This window comes from Sinohyriopsis cumingii, chromosome 10 (assembly GCF_028554795.1).
Source record: "Sinohyriopsis cumingii isolate HCF-2022 chromosome 10, ASM2855479v2, whole genome shotgun sequence".
Lineage (NCBI taxonomy): Eukaryota > Metazoa > Mollusca > Bivalvia > Unionida > Unionidae > Sinohyriopsis > Sinohyriopsis cumingii.
Genome location: NC_142970.1, coordinates 97786129 through 97797295, shown reverse-complemented (window position 1 = coordinate 97797295; position 11167 = coordinate 97786129). Strand labels below are relative to the sequence as shown.

The following is an 11167-nucleotide window of genomic DNA, read 5'->3' as shown; positions in this document are numbered from 1 at the left end:
TGGTACAAAGTCACAATTTTCCTTCGCCCACGTGGTCTCATGTATGTTTCGTGTTTAAAATATTGAAAACTTAAAGATGGGAAGAAAATGCCTCCTATCATGGCAGAAATGATGGTAAAAAAAATTATTGTTCTATCCTTACTTTGTCTTTTTTACACTGGTAATATATGCATTAATGTTATAATTCACTACGTGAAGAATATATGTCCATGGCCGATATGCGTTTTCATAGCATTACTGCATTAGAGTTTATTCATACTGTGTATATTTTGTACACGACGTTTACAACTGACGCGCACGAACATAATCTCTACCACCCGACCACAACTGATATTTGACTATATGATATCCACTCACCCGTTAAGCCAATTCCTACAATCAATAACCCATAGTGTTATAAGTTTTAGATGCTTTTTGCACCGTCAAGGTGGTACAATAGAGTTTATTTATGTACCTGTTATGAAGAAGCGTGTATATCGACTCCGATGTGGTCTAGTGGTTAGGATTCCTGGTTTTCACCCAGGCGGCCCGGGTTCGATCCCCGGCATCGGAACACTTTTTATTATAGGAAAGCATGCGGCTTTCAAGACGTTTGGTGTTGGGCTATTTTTTTGCAACTCTCTGAAAGGAAAGGTAAAGATTATCTGAGTTGATGACTGGCGGGACACATTATCAGAGACATATTAATATTAATATTATCATTATTTTCATTGTGTGTACTGTTCCAATTTTCCCCAAGATAAACGATGAATATTCAAGATTTGAAATGGAACACTTTTTTTTAGACATAACAAGTCAACCAATCGTCCGACTTTACAACACAAAAAAATCGTTTTATGGACTGGCATAGGGTACCGGAATTATGATTGCTTTCATACTTGATGAGTCCTAATCACTTAACAAGTATCGTTCTAATCAGGCAATATCCAATGTCCTGAAAAATCGGTTTTGGACAGAAAATCGAAGAATCGTCAAAAATATTGACTACATTAAACATTGTAGCGCTAATTTCCTTTTACAAAGTAATTTTTCAATCTATCGATGTCAGATATTCATAATCAGCATCCCTATCATCAATCAACACCATCGTCAGAAAGTTGATCTAATTTAGCCACTTTTGGAAACTGTTTGCCGTCAATGAATTATAATGGAAGTGAGCGATCTTAACAATCTAGACAAATCTTATCTAATCAAGGAACAGTGATGAGACATTTCATGGACCATACAGTTCTGGAGGAGAAGGACGGAGAGATTATCAAAGCATTGGAGAAGGCTGAATTACACATGGCTGGAACTCACAAATATCAAAAAGAAATAGGACTGAAACACTTGACATTATCATGTGGACAGGACCGGTGCAAGGGTGTTATTAACCCTAGAGAAACATTTCAGCTTCCGCCGAGGACTTCAATGTGTTGCAGGAGAGTTGCATATTTTCCATAGCTAACATTTCTAAAAATAATCAAAACTTTTTGCCTGGAAGTAGAGATTAATGTCACTGGTACAATATTTGTTATATCTTAATATGGTTATTCAACAGTCCTGATAATGCAGATATATAGGTGGATGTGCCTGCATACATACATACATACATACATACATACATACATACATACATACATAAATACCTACATATATACATACATACACACAATCATACATACATACATACATACACACACACACATACATACATACATACATACATACATACATACATACATACATATATACATACATACATATATACATACATACACACAATCATACATACATACATACATAGACACACACACACATACATACATACATACATATATACATACATACATACACACACACATACATACACACAAACATACATACATACATACATACATACATACATGCATACATACATACACACACACTCATACACACATACATACAAACATACACACAATCATACATACATAAATACATACATACATACATACATAGATACATACATACATACAATACATACATACATACATACATATATGCACACACATACAGCGCATGACTACGTAATATGTCACAATTCATATCGTTTTCAATCATTGCGAAGAAGTAAAGCAATACACTTAAAATATATTTGGATGAAAGCGTTGCCAAGGATTGTAAACATTTATTTTTTCCTACTGTATCCACCTGCTAATAATGAACCAGCTTATTAGTTCCTTCACTGCGGCTAGTAGGATCATCTTTATACTGGATGTAAAGCATTATGATACAGTGTGTTCATGTACAAAGATTATATAACATATAGTCAACAGAGTACATTCTGACTCGCGGGCGTTGAATAATTGGTCAAGATATCCCGTCCAACCTCTGCACAGGTATTGTAGTATCTCCATTTCATGATGACTGAGTGCTATTTCTCATCCTTTGGCATTTCTCTCATGTTTATGATATGTTCATAGATGTCATTTTTGTTTTTCTCCTCAGTGCAAATTGGTTTGGAAACAGTGACCATTTCTGATAAAATTGCCCATTATCCATTTAGTAATCCCATAGTGTTATAAGTTTTAGATGGTTTTTGCACCGTCAAGGCGGTACTATAGAGTTTATTTATGTACCTGTTAGGAAGAAGCGTGTATATCGACTCCGATGTGGTCTGGTGGTTAGGATTCCTGGTTTTCACCCAGGCGGCCCGGGTTCGATCACATTTTATTATAGGAAACCATGCGGCTCTCAAGACGTTTGGTGTTGTGCTATAACCTGAGTTGATGACTCCGGGACACATTATCACAAACATATTAATATTATTATTATTATCATTGTTTGTACTGTTCCAATTTTCCCCAAGATAAACGATGAATATTCAAGATTTGAAATGGAACACTTTTATTTAGACATAACAAGTCAACCAATCGTCCGACTTTACAACAGAAATAAATCGTTTTATGGACTGGCATAGGGTACCGGAATTATGATTTTTTTCATACTTGATGAGTCCTAATCACTTAATAAGTATCGTTCTAATCAGTCAATATCCTATGTACTGAAAAATCGGTTTTGGACAGAAAATCGAAGAATCGTCAAAAATATTGACTACATTAAACGTTGTAGTTGTATTTTCCTTTTACAAAGTAATTTTTCAATCTATCGATGTCAGATATTCATCATCAGCATCCCTATCATCAATCAACACCATCGTCAGAAAGTTGATCTAATTTAGCCACTTTTAGAAACTGTTTGCAGTCAATGAATTATAATGGAAGTGAACAATCTTCACAATCTAGACAAGGAACAGTGAAGAGACAGTTCATGGACCATACAGTTCTGGAGGAGAAAGGCGGAGAGATTATCAAAGCACTGGAGAAGTCTGAATTACACATGGCTGGAACTGACAAATATCAGAAAGAAATAGGACTGAAACACTTGACATTATCAATTAGACAGGACCGGTGCAAGGGTGTTATTAACCCTAGAGAAACATTTCAGCTTCCGCCGAGGACTTCAATGCGTTGCAGGAGAGTTGCATATTTTCCATAGCTAACATTTCTAAAAATAATTAAAACTTTTTGCTTGGAAGTAGAGATTAATGTCACTGGTACAATATTTGTTATATATTAATATGGTTATTCAACAGTCCTGATAATGCAGATATATAGGTGGATGTGCCTGAATACATACATACATACATACATACATACATACATACATACATACATACATACATACATACATACATACATACATACACATACATACATACATACATACATACACACACACTCATACACACATACATACAAACATACACACAATCATACACGCATAAATACATACATACATACAATACATACATACACACATACATACATACATATATGCAAACACATACAGCGCATGACTACGTAATATGTCACAATTCATATCGTTTTCAATCATTGCGAAGAAGTAAAGCAATACACTTAAAATATATTTGGATGAAAGCGTTGCCAAGGATTGTAAACATTTATTTTTTCCTACTGTATCCACCTGCTAATAATGAACCAGCTTATTAGTTCCTTCACTGCGGCTAGTAGGATCATCTTTATACTGGAAGTAAAGCATTATGATACAGTGTGTTCATGTACAAAGATTATATAACATATAGTCAACAGAGTACATTCTGACTCGCGGGCGTTGAATAATTGGTCAAGATATCCCGTCCAACCTCTGCACAGGTATTGTAGTATCTCCATTTCATGATGACTGAGTGCTATTTCTCATCCTTTGGCATTTCTCTCATGTTTAAGATGTGTTCGTAGATGTCATTTTTATTTTTCCCCTCAGTGCAAATTTGTTTGGAAACAGTGACCATTTCTGATAAAATTGCCCATTATCCATTTAGTAATCTCTGTTTTACTTTCTTTCAATGACTAGATTGTGAGATTCATTATTAACGAATTTATCCTTACTGTGGGATTCTTAGTTCTCGAGGTTCCAATTACCCACATTTTGGCCAAATCGACTTGCCCGTATTCTCATGGTCTGTCGTGTTATATCGGTGCCAACATCGTTTCATACTAACGAGGGAGAATGAGATGTGGATGCAGGAACCCTATCAGAGTGTTCCGCAGATATATCTTCCAATTCATATTAACATAATAAAAATAAGATACATCTAATGCACTGAAGGTTTGAACAAATGATTATTACAAATCGAAATAAATAATAAAACAATCAGCATGTATTTAACGATTCCTTCATTTTAGTTGAACTTGAGGTCGTGGACATTTTCACAAATGTCTAGAGAGAACTTATTAATATATATAGCCAGATAATATTATGACTACTTCTTCTTAGATAGAAATGAATATATAGCCAGATAATATTATCACTACTTCTTATTAGATAGAAATGACAACACCAATTGACACACTGTCTTGAACCACCTTGCCTTACATTACTTCAGTTTGCTCTTGCAAAATATACTTTGAAATTACTCCTTTTTCATATTCTTATCTTTTTAATTTAGACCTCATTATTCCGATTCAATGGACATTATCAACATTCTACGGATAATGAAACGTTGCAAGTTAACCTTGGCATCTTCTAAGCATCCATTATTATCTGAAAGACCAACGGCGTTGACAGCATAAAAAAATATGAAGCCTATCTTGATCAAGAGGTCCTCACCAAGAAACGAAACAAAATTATACAACCAAATTCGATTAATAGCCCGTCACAAAGAAAGAACAGAAAGAAGGAAGTGAGCCGTATACAGAAGATAAACCTCGTGGAAGAAAGAACCTTAAACCACGTGACCATAACATTCAAAATAGGTAGATTGTCAGGATTCTAACTGTGGAGCATAGGCTGGATTTTCTCCTACGTAAAATTGGTCACGTGCTCATTTAGAACCGTCCATGACAATTTGCGGATGTTATCACAGCCAAGACTGTAAAAAGTGTTCATGCCAAGATTCTTCAGAGATTTTCATTCCTTTTGGCAGAAGATACGAATATATTCTCCCATCTGCTCACAGGATGGATGTATCGAAGGTGAATCGCAAAGAATACCTACTGAGGAACATCATTTATGTTGACTCCTGTTCCATAAGGAATGACACTTTAATTATTACAATTGGATCTTTAGCTTAGTATGACCAGCAAACGTCCATCGATAGACAAACGGCAGCAAATAACTTTGAAAGCGTATCCAGAGTACGAGAATTATGCAAATGGCGGTTTGGTACAAAGTCACCATTTTCCTTCGCCCACGTGGTCTCATGTATGTTCCGTGTGGAAAATATTGAAAACTTAAAGATGGGAAGAAAATGCCTCCTATCATGGCAGAAATGATGGTAAAAAAAATTATTGTTCTATCCTTACTTTGTCTTTTTTACACTGGTAATATATGCATTAATGTTATAATTCACTACGTGAAGAATATATGTCCATGGCCGATATGCGTTTTCATAGCATTACTGCATTAGAGTTTATTCATACTGTGTATATTTTGTACACGACGTTTACAACTGACGCGCACGAACATAATCTCTACCACCCGACCACAACTGATATTTGACTATATGATATCCACTCACCCGTTAAGCCAATTCCTACAATCAATAACCCATAGTGTTATAAGTTTTAGATGCTTTTTGCACCGTCAAGGTGGTACAATAGAGTTTATTTATGTACCTGTTATGAAGAAGCGTGTATATCGACTCCGATGTGGTCTAGTGGTTAGGATTCCTGGTTTTCACCCAGGCGGCCCGGGTTCGATCCCCGGCATCGGAACACTTTTTATTATAGGAAAGCATGCGGCTTTCAAGACGTTTGGTGTTGGGCTATTTTTTTGCAACTCTCTGAAAGGAAAGGTAAAGATTATCTGAGTTGATGACTGGCGGGACACATTATCAGAGACATATTAATATTAATATTATTATTATTTTCATTGTGTGTACTGTTCCAATTTTCCCCAAGATAAACGATGAATATTCAAGATTTGAAATGGAACACTTTTTTTTAGACATAACAAGTCAACCAATCGTCCGACTTTACAACACAAAAAAATCGTTTTATGGACTGGCATAGGGTACCGGAATTATGATTGCTTTCATACTTGATGAGTCCTAATCACTTAACAAGTATCGTTCTAATCAGGCAATATGCAATGTACTGAAAAATCGGTTTTGGACAGAAAATCGAAGAATCGTCAAAAATATTGACTACATTAAACATTGTAGCGCTAATTTCCTTTTACAAAGTAATTTTTCAATCTATCGATGTCAGATATTCATAATCAGCATCCCTATCATCAATCAACACCATCGTCAGAAAGTTGATCTAATTTAGCCACTTTTGGAAACTGCTTGCCGTCAATGAATTATAATGGAAGTGAGCGATCTTAACAATCTAGACAAATCTTATCTAATCAAGGAACAGTGATGAGACATTTCATGGACCATACAGTTCTGGAGGAGAAGGACGGAGAGATTATCAAAGCATTGGAGAAGGCTGAATTACACATGGCTGGAACTCACAAACATCAGAAAGAAATAGGACTGAAACACTTGACATTATCATGTGGACAGGACCGGTGCAAGGGTGTTATTAACCCTAGAGAAACATTTCAGCTTCCGCCGAGGACTTCAATGTGTTGCAGGAGAGTTGCATATTTTCCATAGCTAACATTTCTAAAAATAATCAAAACTTTTTGCCTGGAAGTAGAGATTAATGTCACTGGTACAATATTTGTTATATATTAATATGGTTATTCAACAGTCCTGATAATGCAGATATATAGGTGGATGTGCCTGCATACATACATACATACATACATACATACATACATACATACATAAATACCTACATATATACATACATACACTCAATCATACATACATACATACATACACACACACACATACATACATACATACATACATACATACATACATACATACATACATACATACATATATACATACATACATATATACATACATTCACACAATCATACATACATACATACATAGACACACACACATACATACATACATATATACATACATACATACACACACACATACATACACACAAACATACATACATACATACATACATACATACATACATACATGCATACATACATACACACACACTCATACACACATACATACAAACATACACACAATCATACATACATAAATACATACATACATACATACATAGATACATACATACATACATACTTATATGCACACACATACAGCGCATGACTACGTAATATGTCACAATTCATATCGTTTTCAATCATTGCGAAGAAGTAAAGCAATACACTTAAAATATATTTGGATGAAAGCGTTGCCAAGGATTGTAAACATTTATTTTTTCCTACTGTATCCACCTGCTAATAATGAACCAGCTTATTAGTTCCTTCACTGCGGCTAGTAGGATCATCTTTATACTGGATGTAAAGCATTATGATACAGTGTGTTCATGTACAAAGATTATATAACATATAGTCAACAGAGTACATTTTGACTCGAGGGCGTTGAATAATTGGTCAAGATATCCCGTCCAACCTCTGCACAGGTATTGTAGTATCTCCATTTCATGATGACTGAGTGCTATTTCTCTCCTTTGGCATTTCTCTCATGTTTATGATATGTTCATAGATGTCATTTTTGTTTTTCTCCTCAGTGCAAATTTGTTTGGAAACAGTGACCATTTCTGATAAAATTGCCCATTATCCATTTAGTAATCCCATAGTGTTATAAGTTTTAGATGGTTTTTGCACCGTCAAGGCAGTACTATAGAGTTTATTTATGTACCTGTTAGGAAGAAGCGTGTATATCGACTCCGATGTGGTCTGGTGGTTAGGATTCCTGGTTTTCACCCAGGCGGCCCGGGTTCGATCACATTTTATTATAGGAAACCATGCGGCTCTCAAGACGTTTGGTGTTGTGCTATAACCTGAGTTGATGACTCCGGGACACATTATCACAAACATATTAATATTATTATTATTATCATTGTTTGTACTGTTCCAATTTTCCCCAAGATAAACGATGAATATTCAAGATTTGAAATGGAACACTTTTATTTAGACATAACAAGTCAACCAATCGTCCGACTTTACAACAGAAATAAATCGTTTTATGGACTGGCATAGGGTACCGGAATTATGATTTGTTTCATACTTGATGAGTCCTAATCACTTAAGAAGTATCGTTCTAATCAGTCAATATCCTATGTACTGAAAAATCGGTTTTGGACAGAAAATCGAAGAATCGTCAAAAATATTGACTACATTAAACGTTGTAGCTGTATTTTCCTTTTACAAAGTAATTTTTCAATCTATCGATGTCAGATATTCATCATCAGCATCCCTATCATCAATCAACACCATCGTCAGAAAGTTGATCTAATTTAGCCACTTTTAGAAACTGTTTGCAGTCAATGAATTATAATGGAAGTGAACAATCTTCACAATCTAGACAAGGAACAGTGAAGAGACAGTTCATGGACCATACAGTTCTGGAGGAGAAAGGCGGAGAGATTATCAAAGCACTGGAGAAGTCTGAATTACACATGGCTGGAACTGACAAATATCAGAAAGAAATAGGACTGAAACACTTGACATTATCAATTAGACAGGACCGGTGCAAGGGTGTTATTAACCCTAGAGAAACATTTCAGCTTCCGCCGAGGACTTCAATGTGCTGCAGGAGAGTTGCATATTCTCCATAGCTAAGATTTCTAAAAATAATTAAAACCTTTTGCTTGGAAGTAGAGATTAATGTCACTGGTACAATATTTGTTATATATTAATATGGTTATTCAACAGTCCTGATAATGCAGATATATAGGTGGATGTGCCTGAATACATACATACATACATACATACATACATACATACATACATACACATACATACATACATACACACACACTCATACACACATACATACAAACATACACACAATCATACACGCATAAATACATACATACATACAATACATACATACACACATACATACATACATATATGCAAACACATACAGCGCATGACTACGTAATATGTCACAATTCATATCGTTTTCAATCATTGCGAAGAAGTAAAGCAATACACTTAAAATATATTTGGATGAAAGCGTTGCCAAGGATTGTAAACATTTATTTTTTCCTACTGTATCCAGCTGTTAATAATGAACCAGCTTATTAGTTCCTTCACTGCGGCTAGTAGGATCATCTTTATACTGGATGTAAAGCATTATAATACAGTGTGTTCATGTACAAAGATTATATAACATATAGTCAACAGAGTACCTTGTGACTCGCGGGCGTTGAATAATTGGTCAAGATATCCCGTCCAACCTCTGCACAGGTATTGTAGTATCTCCATTTCATGATGACTGAGTGCTATTTCTCATCCTTTGGCATTTCTCTCATGTTTAAGATGTGTTCATAGATGTCATTTTTATTTTTCCCCTCAGTGCAAATTTGTTTGGAAACAGTGACCATTTCTGATAAAATTGCCCATTATCCATTTAGTAATCTCTGTTTTACTTTCTTTCAATGACTAGATTGTGAGATTCATTATTAACGAATTTATCCTTACTGTGGGATTCTTAGTTCTCGAGGTTCCAATTACCCACATTTTGGCCAAATCGACTTGCCCGTATTCTCATGGTCTGTCGTGTTATATCGGTGCCAACATCGTTTCATACTAACGAGGGAGAATGAGATGTGGATGCAGGAACCCTATCAGAGTGTTCCGCAGATATATCTTCCAATTCATATTAACATAATAAAAATAAGATACATCTAATGCACTGAAGGTTTGAACAAATGATTATTACAAATCGAAATAAATAATAAAACAATCAGCATCTATTTAACGATTCCTTCATTTTAGTTGAACATGAGGTCGTGGACATTTTCACAAATGTCTAGACAGAACTTATTAATATATATAGCCAGATAATATTATGACTACTTCTTCTTAGATAGAAATGACAACACCAATTGACACACTGTCTTGAACCACCTTGCCTTACATTACTTCAGTTTGCTCTTGCAAAATATACTTTGAAATTACTCCTTTTTCATATTCTTATCTTTTTAATTTAGACCTCATTATTCCGATTCAATGGACATTATCAACATTCTACGGATAATGAAACGTTGCAAGTTAACCTTGGCATCTTCTAAGCATCCATTATTATCTGAAAGACCAACGGCGTTGACAGCATAAAAAAATATGAAGCCTATCTTGATCAAGAGGTCCTCACCAAGAAACGAAACAAAATTATACAACCAAATTCGATTAATAGCCCGTCACAAAGAAAGAACAGAAAGAAGGAAGTGAGCCGTATACAGAAGATAAACCTCGTGGAAGAAAGAACCTTAAACCACGTGACCATAACATTCAAAATAGGTAGATTGTCAGGATTCTAACTGTGGAGCATAGGCTGGATTTTCTCCTACGTAAAATTGGTCACGTGCTCATTTAGAACCGTCCATGACAATTTGCGGATGTTATCACAGCCAAGACTGTAAAAAGTGTTCATGCCAAGATTCTTCAGAGATTTTCATTCCTTTTGGCAGAAGATACGAATATATTCTCCCATCTGCTCACAGGATGGATGTATCGAAGGTGAATCGCAAAGAATACCTACTGAGGAACATCATTTATGTTG

The 11167-nt window shown here is 35.2% G+C and overlaps 2 non-coding genes across 2 annotated transcripts; both read left to right on the top strand.

The window, feature by feature from the left end:
* Positions 1-481: 481 nt before the first annotated feature.
* Trnae-uuc (transfer RNA glutamic acid (anticodon UUC)) lies at positions 482-553 on the top strand. The gene has a single exon. It is a non-coding gene; the product is annotated as a tRNA-Glu (tRNA).
* A 5632-nt stretch (positions 554-6185) lies between these two features.
* Positions 6186-6257, top strand: Trnae-uuc (transfer RNA glutamic acid (anticodon UUC)). Its single transcript has one exon. It is a non-coding gene; the product is annotated as a tRNA-Glu (tRNA).
* Positions 6258-11167: the final 4910 nt, after the last annotated feature.